The sequence below is a fragment of the Helianthus annuus genome, chromosome 5 (genome assembly GCF_002127325.2).
Source record: "Helianthus annuus cultivar XRQ/B chromosome 5, HanXRQr2.0-SUNRISE, whole genome shotgun sequence".
Classification (NCBI taxonomy): domain Eukaryota; kingdom Viridiplantae; phylum Streptophyta; class Magnoliopsida; order Asterales; family Asteraceae; genus Helianthus; species Helianthus annuus.
In genome coordinates this window covers 135,999,061-136,012,499 of record NC_035437.2, presented here as the reverse complement: position 1 = coordinate 136,012,499, position 13,439 = coordinate 135,999,061, and positions in this window count along the sequence as shown.

The window sequence follows — 13,439 nt, the reverse complement described above, 5'->3', positions numbered from 1 at the left end:
GAAGAAACAGACCCGAATGATCCAACCTGGGAAGACGACGAAGGATCGTCAGTCTTTAATCGCTTGCCAAAAAACCATGAGTACTACAAACCGAGACACCACATCGGTTACACAGAAGAAGCTGAAAGAGATTTCCGCCTGGCATACCGGCCAGCGGAAGCTGCGGAACACTCCAAGTTCATCCCGAAAATCGCACTCGCGCCGCTTTCACGAGAAAAGTTACCTCCGACTGTCGGGAAGTTCAACGGCTTGACTGATCCAGACGATCACGTCAGAACATTCACAAGTGTAGGCTGCATGGGAGGTTGGAACATGCCCATGTGGTGTCACTTGTTTATTCAAACTCTTACCGGGGCGGCTCGCGCCTGGTTCGATAGCCTCCCGCCTGGGAAGATTAAATCATGGGTAGATTTCAAGACGCAGTTTTTGAGCTACTTCAGCCAGCAACGTCGCTACCAGCGCGACACAACTGAAGTCGAGGATATCTGGCGAAGAGATGGTGAAGGATTGGAGGACTTCATCACCCGGTTTAACAAGGAATGTTTGGAGATAGGCGGCGTCAGTGAGCAGCTCATGCGCTGTCATTTCAAAAAAGCCATCCGATGTGATAGTCTCATCAGAACTATCACAGGCAAAGATGGAATGCCAAAGGAGTGGGACAAACTAATGGAGGCTGCAAAAATCGTCGCACAAACAGAAGAATCCCTAAGTGGGTACAAATCTGGTTATGATGCTAAAGAGCACCACTCATCTCATCATTACTCAAGGGATTACTCGCGCGACTATAGCAGACACGAGAAAAGGAAGAGATACTCCGACTGGAGTTCAAGATCAAGTAAGGACAGGAGCAGGCATTGGGAAGACACACGCACAGCAAGCGACAAAGCACGATACACAAGGTCAGACAAAGAAGACCACCAAGAAAGAAAGTGGACTCAGCTAACAAAGACACCCCTCGAAGTTCTCAACACGGAGAAATTGGATCTCAAAGATCCACTACCAATGCGTAGCAAGAAAGGCCAAGACACCAACCTGTTTTGCGAGTTTCACAAAGACACAGGCCACCTGACTAACGACTGCATCCAAATGCGCATAGAAATCGAGAAAGCCCTGAAGATTGGTAAGCTGGAGCACTTACTGAAGAGTGTGCGCAAGGACATCAAGAAGATCCAGAGAAACGGGTGATCGTTGGTCTCGCCACATCACCTATCCAGAATAAACACCGGAACACCATCACGCTTGACGGCAGTCAACGTGCAGGTGGCCTAACACCGCGAAGAATTAAAATTCCACCACACTAGACAGCAGTCAGTGTTACCAGGTGGTGTGCGCAAGAAAAACATGTATTCAACTACCGCTGTAAACAGGGGCCACATGCCTAAAAAACTGCTAATACAAGCATTCTTTACATGTTAAATCCTTTTACTCTCTAGAGTTTCCTAGTTACAAATGCATGTCAAACTTTTGATTAGCACGAAAACACTTCAGTAAATCGTGAGCTATAATGCATGCCTTCAAGGTTCTTTGCAAATATAACGCAAAACCGGGCATTTACACCCAACAAGAGGAATCACACTTCCGTTCATTCGCGCTAACTTAACCAAAGTTTCTAGCCACAATGCAACTATTGTAACTAGAAAAACGAAAGGCAAAATAAAAAAGATCATATTTCAAAAGCGCAAAAACGCAATCAGTACAAAGCATATTCATTCATACATGCGCAACAGCGCAGCATTTACAGTCAAGTTGCAAAAGACAATTACAAGGCACAAACGCCTATCAACAACCTATTCAACAACCTATTCTATTCATCGCGTCGATCACCATCATCATCTCCGTCATCTTCACCATCGTCATCGTTGCCATCATCATCACCATCTCCACCGTCATCACCAGCTGGTTCTTCATCGGATAATTCGACGGTAACTGGTGGATCGAGGACTGCTTTAAGACGCTGACACCAGTCGTCTTTCTTCAAAGATTCCACAACCAGATCCATGATAGGCAAGGTAAGGTTGTCATACGAGTTTTCAGCATGTGCTAGCGCAGCATCAGCATGTTCAGTCACCGAGCAATGGCTTACATCAAATTCTTGCCCTAGCATCTGCTCAACATGACTGGCACATTCCAAATAACCTCCTCGATGACCCACCGCACGCACCGCATCCGTGAGAGCAGCGACGGCGCGATCTAGCTCGCTAGCATTTAAGATGGAGTTGGCAACCTTCAACAAAAGAAAAGCATTAAGGACAACCCTTAGCAAGATGGAAACATAAAAAACAGAAGTACAAACTTACCAGCACTACTCCACGAGTGCGCATCCATTCAGCCTCCGAGACAAGCGTATCAACGATGCCTTGGGCCTCGGAGTAGTTGGTCTGAGCCACGTTAAGTGCGGCAGTGCTAACAGCACGCGCCTCCTCAGCTGTAGCAGCCTTAACCTTCTCGGCCTCCAGGTCGATCTCCAACGACTCACATCTGTCGATTTGCTCGTTCAAGCGACGTTTGAGCTCCGCAATCTCAGCGTCCTTGGCATGGAGATCTCTGTCCTTGCTGGACAGCTGCACCTTGGCCTCAGCTAACTCAACCTGGAAATCGACAAAACAACTTAGGCCAGTTTGTTAACAACATAGCAAGAATAAATGAAAAACGAATAAACTAACCTCCATCTGCTGCTTGGCAGTTTTCTCTCCATGCGCCTCCTCTACCTTCGATGTCAAATCAGCAACTTTAGCCTCAAGATCAACAATCTTCTGTCGAGCCGCGTAGGCGCGCTCGTTGTCCTGGGCGCAGATACATTTGAACTCGGCCTTCTCCTTGGCCAGTTGTTCCTCAACATTGTGGAGTTTCTTTTGCAGGCCCTCGCGGCCCCATTCTTCGGCCTTCTTATCGGCTTCAAATTTGGCTCTCTCCTCACCAAAAGCAGCCTTGGACTTTTCAAACTCAGCAATGCGTTTTAACGTGCGCTCACGATAACCCTCCCAGTCGGCGCGCTCTCTAACCATGGTTCGCCATTCGCGAACTATCTGGTGATTGGCAGCACGAGCGTTGGCCTCTCCAAGTATAAAGGTGTGATATAACAATTCATGGGACTTCGCCCTTTGCCGATTGACCTCTGCAGGAGTAAACGAGTTCAAGAACCACTCGCGGCAAGGGCCGAACTCATGGAAGGTATCTTTCTGTTTTAAGCTCCAGGGGGCTTGATGAGGAGCATCACCGCGTTCTTCTTCACTATAAGTTTTATAATAGATATCACCAATGGTGTCCTTCGCCCCAATCACATTTGGGTTATAACCCCCAGCTCCACCAGAGCTCGCGCTGCTAGAGGTGAAACGACCTGACCCCTTAGAAGTAATGACTTGCGCGGAGTGGGTAGGTTTTGTGACCTCAGGCCCTTGAACATTAACAGGCTGATCCATAGCCTTCTTCTTTTCTAACTCCTTCTCCAGGGCCCTCTTCTTCGCCGCTTCGGCCACCCTCTCCTCCTCCGCCTTCCTTTTTCTCTCCTCCTCCGCCTTCCTCTCTCTCTCTCTTCTTCACCCTTCCTCCTCTTCTCCTCCTCAATCTTCTTCTTCTTTTCTTCTTCTCTCCTCTGATTCTCCTCCGCCTTTCGCTGCGCCTCAGCGGCCTTCGCGGCGTCCTGAGCAGCAATATCAGAGGACTTGATGGTAATCTTCGGCCTCTTCGACGCAGCCTCACTGAACGTGACACCCTTCTCAGGGGTCTTCTTCTTGATCTCTGCAAAAATAATGCAAGTACATTTAAGCAAAGAGAAATATTAAGAAGAGAAACAAAGAACATACCCGGAGAAAATTTATACAACGAGCGCAAGTTGCTCGTTTTCCCAACCACGGGAAGCACAACAGCAGTAGGCGCGGAAGCCACACCAGCCGTGGTTTCGCTCCTACCTCTCTTCCTGCCAATCAACTGGGCAGCAGCATCTTCTTCTTCAGCCTCATCATCGTCGGGCATAGATGGGGTCGCGCCAGCATCTGGGTTACGAGAACCCGCGCTCCCAGAGCTTTTTGAGCCACCCGCTCCAGTTTTTGTTTTAGCTGTGCGCGGTAAGCCTTCAAGTGAGTCACTGACTATAACAAAATCGTCTAAGTCACTTTGTCGGAGGCGAAGAGTACCTTTATCAGCAGCAGCGGTTGCGCGACTAGGGCCAGTCCCCTTGCTGGTCACTTCAGCATCTACCTTCTTCTTCTTCTTCGAGGGTTTCTTCTTCTTCTCTTCTGGGTCAATCCCCAGGTCGCGCAACACACCTGCAAAGATGTTAGACCACGAACTTAGCTTGCCGCTGGAAGACCCTACTGACTCCTCGCTGGAAAGATAGAGAATCTCTTTCCCAGCAGAAGTCACAGAGCGCAAAGGACGAGGTTTAGGAAATTACGCACCTTCAGTCGTGGTTGGCGGCGAAGCAAAGGCACCATCAACCGGATACATGAAGTTGGCCTTGATCTGGTCATACCAGCTCTCCTCGTCATCGCGCAATGGGCGCACGCCCATCGACCCACCAAACGTGGTGAAGGCAGCTTGATACAGTTGCGCCTCTACACGTAAATATACATAAGGAACAATTACAATGAATACATGAAAGAAGGAAAAGGAGATAACTAACCTTGATCGCCGATCTTCAGCACCGGAACCTCCTTGCTGTTGGATGACCACTGGTCACTCATCTTGGCTGCCACCAACACGTTTTCCCCAAACACCCGATTTGGGGTTGGGTTCAACTGTTGGTACCACCGAGCATTCTTAGGGATCGGAAGGTCTTCTTTCGGTATCGCTTCAGTCCAATCCCTGAAGGGCATGGCGATCGGCAACACTTCCTCACGGATGAAGAAGAATTTAGGTTTCCAGTCATGGAAACTCTTTGGAGGGTTTAGTAGAATTTTCTTCGCCGCACCACGGCTTGCAAAGGAAAAGAAACCCATCGTCCTCTGCAACTGGTAGAAGGCTCGGAACTTCTCCACCGTTGGCTCAATGCCATGAGACTGGCACAAGAACTCGAAATGACGAACCCTAACCATCCCAGGTGGGCTCATCTGTGACAGATGGAAGTTGTAATGATGAAGAATATGCCCCATGAAGTTTGTAGCCGGCAACCTAAAATTACCCTGAAGAAAGAAATCTTCATATAGGGTGATATAACCCGGTGGTGCATCAGCCGCGGTCTGGCCCTGAGCCGGATACCGGGCGTCCCACTCCGGTGGGAATCGGAAACTCCGACAATCTGTTCGAAGAGCCCTAGATCCCATTTGAGGACTGGAACTGGACCTTCCTCAGTAGCAGCAACTTCTTGATGTTCTTCACTCATTATATCGAAAAAGAAATCTGGAAAAACTTGAAAATCTTGAAGATTTAAAGAAAATCTTGAAGATGTGAAGAACTCTGAAGATTCAAAGAAGTTTGAGAGAAAGCAACGAAGAGAAGTGAGGATCTCTCACATCTCTTCGGATATATATACCCATCGCATTTAATGCGATGGGTAACCGTGCCGCTTTCGCCGCTAGGCTAACCAACGAGAGGCTGCCACGTCATGCGGAAATCCAGGGGTGACGGTTACCACGCGCGCGTGGGCCTCACTCTCCTGACACGAAGTGCAACCGCCGCAGACGGCATGATGACACCCGTGCCAGAGGTCAACTCAAACGTCGCACTCAACGACTTATCCTACCAACTTGTCAGAGTTCAAATTTCGAAGTTTTCCCGCCATGAAAATTACAAGTAACTTTAGGCAAAAGCTACATGAGCCGCGCAAGCTAAACGCCACTCTCAATAACCTTGCGCGCCTGATCGGACAAACAATAAATCCCTCAAAACCTGCCTTGGTAGCTGCGCAATTGGAAACAACAATTTCCACATGCGCCACACTAACCAAGATCAAAAGCACATTTTCTCCTTACTCTTGTTTTCATTAAGTCCAGAGCTCCAACCACTTGCGTTGCGCATGGTGCAGCACTGGACTGGGGGGACTTGAAGGGGTATGGTCCCAAAAAGCCGCGCAAATCTCCTCTCAGGTTGCGCGTGAGACCATACTCCTTATTTCAGAAACCTTATTAATAAGGTCCTCGCGCGCCACACTCCACGTTCTGATCTACCCCGCGCGAGGCACGGCCCTCAAGAGGCTCAGATATCAGCACTTAGCATGAAACGTTGGAACAAATGAGCATACTAACCCCGCGCGCGGTTAGTTTGCTGTCCAACAAGAACCACACAGTAAGGAAGCGCACGGCTACCTACAGTGGTACACAAGGTACAAGTGGCAGTAAAAGGAGCCAACGAGCGTCCAGCAGGCTCTGGTCAATCGTGCGCCACGATCGTCTGACGAGAAGTACACAAGGACGCCTACGTGGCACCAATCAGAGGACGGAGACAACTGTCCCACGATCTCCACTTGTCTGCTGATGACAGAAGGACGACAAGGCCGACAGCAGTGACACGTGGCTCCAATCAAGGTGCGCCAGCACCGAGGAACGTCTAGAAGCCACTAAGCGGTCGACGCCAGTGAGACAAAGAGCATATCCGTTTCGTTGTCCGCTTCCGGCCCAAGGCCCGTCAGCCCATAACCCCTTACACCTCTCCGGCTATAAATAGAGACCTCATTCCACAGGTTAAACATTCTATTCCCTCTACTCTCACTCTTAGCTCTTAATTACTCTCAAAGCAGTCGCTTATTCTCACGCCGGAGCCTGGTTAAGAGGGAAACCCCCACATTCCCCTCTTAACGAGTAACGGTGTTCTGTTTTGCAGGATCGATTATCAAGTCTGTGACACCCCAGGAAAACCAGTGAACGACGTAACTTACCTAGCTTCCTCAGTGAGTGCGTACCAAATTTCGGGACGAAATTTCTTTTAAGTTGGGGATAATGTGACAACTCGAGTTTCTGACTTTCACTTTCGCACTTGATGCGCGTTGACTTTGACTGTTTAGTTGTTTGTATTGTGAATTGGAAGTTGTACGTGTTGTGTTTTAATGAAACGATTGTCATTTGGCCTATATGTGATTACTTGCTGTGGTAGAAAATAATGTTAGGATTATTATTAAAACACTTAGTCTAGATCGGAACATGTCATACAGTTCGAAGGATTCGAAGGACCACGAAGGATGACCTTCGATTCGAAGACCCCGAAACATATCTTTCGAGCACGAAACATATCCTTCGAGCACGAAACATATCCTTCGATATGTTTCGGCCCAGTCTTTCCAATGGGCTTGGCCCATTACTGTGATACGTATATATGGGAGTGCATGTAAACTGATGGTTATTTTCTAAGAAAAACCCTAGTTCCTTTGTGTGTGTGCGACGGCAAAGCAGACTTAGTCCCTGTTCGAAGGATTTTATTTCCGCAACCCCGATTTCCGGTTAGTGTGTGTGTTGTTGTTTATGATGTATGATTTCATGATTGATCAATGGTCTTGCAATATGTTGTTTATATGTTGTCATGAATCGGATAAGCTAGGTTTAGCAAATATAATTGGATTGAATAGTCATGATTACTAGGATGTTGTTGTTGATCGGTTAGCAAATCGGTCAAACTTGTTTGATTAATCGGCCGGATTGTTTGTATACGAATTGGATATGTATGTTAATCAGGTTGATAGTCGGCTGAATATGGTAATCGGACATGTTTATGTAATCGACACATATGTGTAAATCGGATAGTTTGAATGATCTTGTTATTCAGATTAGGGTTCTTGATAAACATGAGAATTATGCTTGTTTGATCTTGTGGGTGTTAGCAGAATTGTGAAATTGGTGTTAATTGATAGACGGGTAAACTTGGAAACTTGGAATAAACGTAACTGTTATTTGCCGAAAGATGTTAGTTACCCGAAACATAGCTGTTGACCGAAGGATAGCTTTGACCGAACCATAGTAGCTATGACCGAAAGATATTAGTAGGTCGAAACATAGTTGTGACCGAAAGATAGTTTGGTCGAAAGATGACATATGGTTCGAAGCATAACAATTGGCCCGAAAGACAACTGTTATAACTTGTATGCCGAAAGATAAGAGTGGATCGAAAGATATATGGTTAAAAACCTACTTTGAATGATGGAATGTATGCTTGATCTATTTGACATGCCATGCTTGGTGATGAATGTTAACATTTGTATGCGTGTACACTAGCTGATGATTAAATGTGAAATGATACGTGTTGTGCCGATATGCAAATTGACTGTATGTGAACATTAGATTGCATGCGTATCATTGTGAACATGAACTGATTTGTTATACGTGCATACGATAGGACTTGATTAATTACTTGTGAGTGCATACCCTAGCATACCGAGCAAACCAAGGTGAGTTCACACTCTTACCAAGGCATGGGATTCCCGGGGTGTTGGGAATGGGATTGAAAGGTTGATTAGATACTCTATTGACACAATGACTAGACTACCACATCACTATCCTCGGTTGTGAAGGATACCTACAGTTACGAGTAGTCTAGTGGTTAAGTAACGTGGAACACCACCACAAGTAACGTGGAACACCACCACAAGTAACGTGGAACACCACCACAAGTAACGTGGAACACCACCACAAGTAACGTGGAACACCACCACAAGTAACGTGGAACACCACCACAAGTAACGTGGAACACCACCACAAGTAACGTGGAACACCACCACCATTAAAACATGAAATCGGCCCAGTAGAGCCACCTGTTACAAACGAACTTACTTTTACGCATTACTTTTCCTGTGAACTCGCTCAACTAGTTTGTTGATCATTCTGTTACATGCCTTGCAGATCGCTAGGTACATTGGAGCTTGCACTGGAGAAGCGGGTCGTTGTGGACAAGGATCGTGGCTTTTCCGTTGAACTATTAAGACACTTAAACTGTTAACTATTACTGGTTTATTTACTATGCTTCCGCTACATGTTGAAATGATGAATTTGGTTAATCACCTTTTGTATTGAATGGATGGTTTTCATTTCTTTTACTTAATATTAAATGCATGTTCAATATGATTGGTGGCTTGATCCTGGTCAGTCACGCTCCCAAGCGGTGATACTCCGCAGGTGGATTTTGGGGGTGTGACAGATTGGTATCAGAGCCATTGGTTATAGAGAACTTGGTTTTAATATGGAAAAACGTTTTTATTAAAACCAGACTATAACCAGAACAGTGCTCTCAACGATCCACAACGACGCTTCGCTCCACGTGCAAGACTCAACTTCCTAGGTAATAAGGTTTATGTTTATTGCCTACATGCTAGAATTAGCATAGGACTTTGCTCGTAGTATGCTTACATTACTTGCTCACAACTTGACATTGCATGAGAATACTTATGTGCTTACACTCTTCTGTCATCGCACTATTCGCGAACCTTTCTCACTTATGTTGCCTTTGATGTGAAGATCAATGGCCGCACGAATTACCATGACTCAAGCCCAGCTAGAGGCTCTCGTTGCTGCGGCAGTTGCAGCCGCCCAAGCAGGTAGTATACCCTGCAGTATAGACACTAGGATCTTTAGATCCTACATTAATTCTCGTACTTAACTTTGCCCTATTCGTACACAATAGGTCAACCCGCTCAGCAACAACCTGGGTGCACATTCAAAAATTTCATGGACTGTCGTCCTAGCTCGTTCAGTGGCACGGAGGGGGCAGTTGGACTCCTCCACTGGTTTGAAAAGCTCGAGTCGGTTTTTGAAATGTGTGAATGCCCTGAGGCTCGCAGGGTGAAGTTCGCCACTGGCACACTTGAAGGGATTGCGCTCACTTGGTGGAACGCACAAGTGCAGATCTTAGGGTTGGCAGCTGCTAACGCCACACCCTGGAATGAATTCAAAGAACTGATCAAGAGGGAATACTGCACTAGAGAAGACATTCACAAGTTGGAGGACGAGTTGTATAACTTGAAGATGGTTGGTTCGGAAATCGAAGCTTACACCAAGAGATCGAATGAGTTGGCTGTGTTATGTCCAACTATGGTGGACCCTCCATACAAGCGTATTGAGTTGTATCTCAAAGGTTTGGTGCCAGAAATACAGAGCCACGTTACCTCAGCTAACCTCAACAACATCCAGGAAATACAGCGTCTCGCTCATCGCATCACTGATCAGGCAGTGGATCAGAATAAACTGCCAAAGCGTGTCGGCGCTACTGCTACAGCTGCTACTTCAGTCACTCCAACTGCTGCTACTTCTGCCACACCCAGCGAGAATAAAAGAAAGTGGGACGGGGATTCCAGCAGGGGATCAGCGTCTGTTCAGTCCCAAACTCAACAACGTCGCACCAACGATTACCAGAGTCCGAGTCAGCAATCATCGGGCAGTCAGGGACATAGTGGTTATAAAGGAAATCACCCGTGGTGTAACAGGTGCAACAAACACCACAGTGGAAGATGTCGCAGGAGTCAATGTCAAAGATGTCACAAGCCGGGTCATGAGGCTAAAGATTGTAGAAGCTCGCGTCCAGCAAACCAGCACCAGCAACTTCCACCGCCAGCTCCACAGAATCAGCAGCAGCAGCCACAGCGTGGAAACCGGGGGTGTTTCCAGTGTGGGGCTGAAGGTCACTACAAACGCGATTGCCCACAGTTGAACCAGAACCGCAACAACAACCATCAGGGCAACGGGAACCATAACAACAATAATGGGGGCAACAACAACAACAACAACGGCAATGAAGCTCGTGGTCGAGCATTTGTGTTGGGTCGAGGAGATGCAGTGAATGATCCTAACGTAGTTATGGGTAAGTTCCTTCTCGACGATATTTACGTTACTGTCTTATTTGATTCGGGTGCTGATACAAGTTATATGTCCATGAAAATGAGTAACTTATTAAAACGTACACCAACACCTCTAGACACTAAACACGTCGTAGAACTAGCAAATGGTAAAAGTGTAGAAGCCGCTCATGTAGTCAAGGGTTGTAGCATTGTTCTAGCGGGTCAGACTTTCACGATTGATCTTATACCCATAGTCTTGGGTAGTTTCGACGTCGTCATCGGTATGGATTGGTTATCCCAACATCATGCGGAAATCTTATGCAAGGAAAAAGTTATTCGTATTCCTCGCTCCAGTCAAGAACCTCTCGAAGTACAAGGTGACAAGAGTGGTGCTGTGGTTGGCATCATCTCTTACTTAAAGGCGCAGAAATGTTTACGAAAGGGACATACTGCCATTCTGGCACTTGTCACTGACGCATCAACAAAGGAAAAGAAGCTGGAGGATATACCAGTTGTGCGTGATTTTCCTCAAGTGTTTCCTGAAGATTTACCTGGTTTACCTCCTCATCGTCAAGTCGAGTTTCAGATTGAATTAGCTCCAGGAGCAGCACCAATAGCCCGCGCACCGTATCGTTTAGCTCCAACCGAACTGGAAGAACTGTCGAAACAGCTGCAAGAGCTCTTGGAAAAGGGCTTTATTCGTCCAAGCTCTTCGCCTTGGGGAGCTCCAGTGTTATTTGTGAAGAAGAAAGACGGTACGTTCAGAATGTGTATAGACTACCGGGAACTCAACAAGGTGACGGTGAAGAACCGTTATCCTCTTCCGCGCATCGACGACTTATTCGACCAGTTGCAAGGGTCGTGTTACTATTCCAAGATTGATTTAAGGTCAGGTTATCATCAGCTGAGAGTCCGGGATGAGGACGTCTCCAAAACCGCTTTCAGAACTCGCTACGGTCATTACGAGTTTCTTGTCATGCCATTCGGGCTTACGAACGCGCCAGCAGTCTTCATGGATCTTATGAACAGGGTGTGTAAACCCTATCTAGACAAGTTCGTCATTGTCTTCATCGACGACATCCTGATTTACTCCAAGAGTCAGGAGGAGCACGAGCAGCACTTACGTCTTATCTTGGAACTTCTTCGAAAGGAGCAACTGTACGCAAAGTTTTCAAAATGCGACTTCTGGCTTCGTGAAGTCCACTTCTTAGGCCATGTGGTAAACAGGGATGGGATTCATGTTGATCCATCCAAGGTTGATTCGATCAGAAACTGGCCAGCACCACGTACACCGACAGAAATACGCCAATTCTTGGGTTTGGCGGGTTACTACAGGCGATTTATTAAAGACTTCTCCAAGATCGCGCAACCACTTACTATGCTAACACAGAAAGGTGTCGTTTACAGATGGGGTAATGCGCAAGAGACCGCTTTTCAGTACTTAAAGGATAGGCTTTGCAGCGCACCTATTCTTTCATTGCCAGAGGGCACGGATGACTTCGTGGTATACTGTGATGCATCCATCCAGGGTCTTGGATGTGTGTTGATGCAACGTGATAAAGTGATAGCCTACGCTTCTCGGCAACTCAAGGTTCATGAACGGAACTACACGACGCACGATTTAGAGCTGGGAGCTGTTGTTTTCGCGCTTAAGATATGGCGACACTACCTGTACGGTACCAGGTGCACGATTTACACCGATCACAGGAGTCTCGAGCATATTCTTAAGCAAAAGGATTTGAATATGCGTCAACGGAGATGGGTTGAACTTCTGAACGACTACGAATGCGCCATCAAGTATCATCCAGGCATGGCCAATGTTGTGGCTGATGCCCTCAGTCGGAAAGACACTCTACCTAAGCGCGTGCGAGCGCTACAACTTACTATTCAGTCCAGTCTTCCTGCACAGATACGAACTGCTCAGTTAGAAGCACTGAAACCCGAAAACGTCAAAGCTGAAGCCTTACGCGGCTCAAGGCAACGCATGGAACAAAAGGAAGACGGCGCCTACTATGTAACGGGGCGTATTTGGGTCCCACTTTATGGAGGTTTACGCGAACTTGTAATGGATGAAGCTCACAAGTCTCGCTATTCGGTACATCCAGGGTCGGATAAAATGTACCACGACATCAGCACTACTTACTGGTGGCCTAGTATGAAAGCCCACATCGCTACCTATGTTGGCAAGTGTTTAACCTGTGCGAGAGTCAAGGTTGAATATCAGAAACCAGCAGGTCTACTTCAGCAGCCCAAGATACCGCAGTGGAAATGGGAAGAAATTTCCATGGATTTCGTTACGGGCTTACCTAGATCTCAGCGTGGGAATGACACTATTTGGGTGATCGTTGATCGACTCACAAAGTCTGCTCACTTCTTGGCTATCAAAGAAACGGATAAGTTTTCTACCCTAGCAGACATCTACTTGAAAGAAGTTGTTTCGAGGCACGGAGTGCCCACCTCTATTATTTCGGATCGCGATGCACGATTCACGTCAGAGCTATGGCAAGCAATGCACAAATCCTTCGGCTCACGATTAGACATGAGCACAGCATATCATCCTCAGACGGATGGGCAGTCTGAGCGAACCATCCAAACTCTAGAAGACATGCTTCGAGCGTGCGTTATCGATTTCGGCAACGGCTGGGAAAAGCACCTCCCTTTAGTGGAGTTTTCATACAATAACAGCTATCATACAAGCATTCAAGCCGCTCCATTCGAGGCATTGTACGGACGAAAATGCCGGTCACCT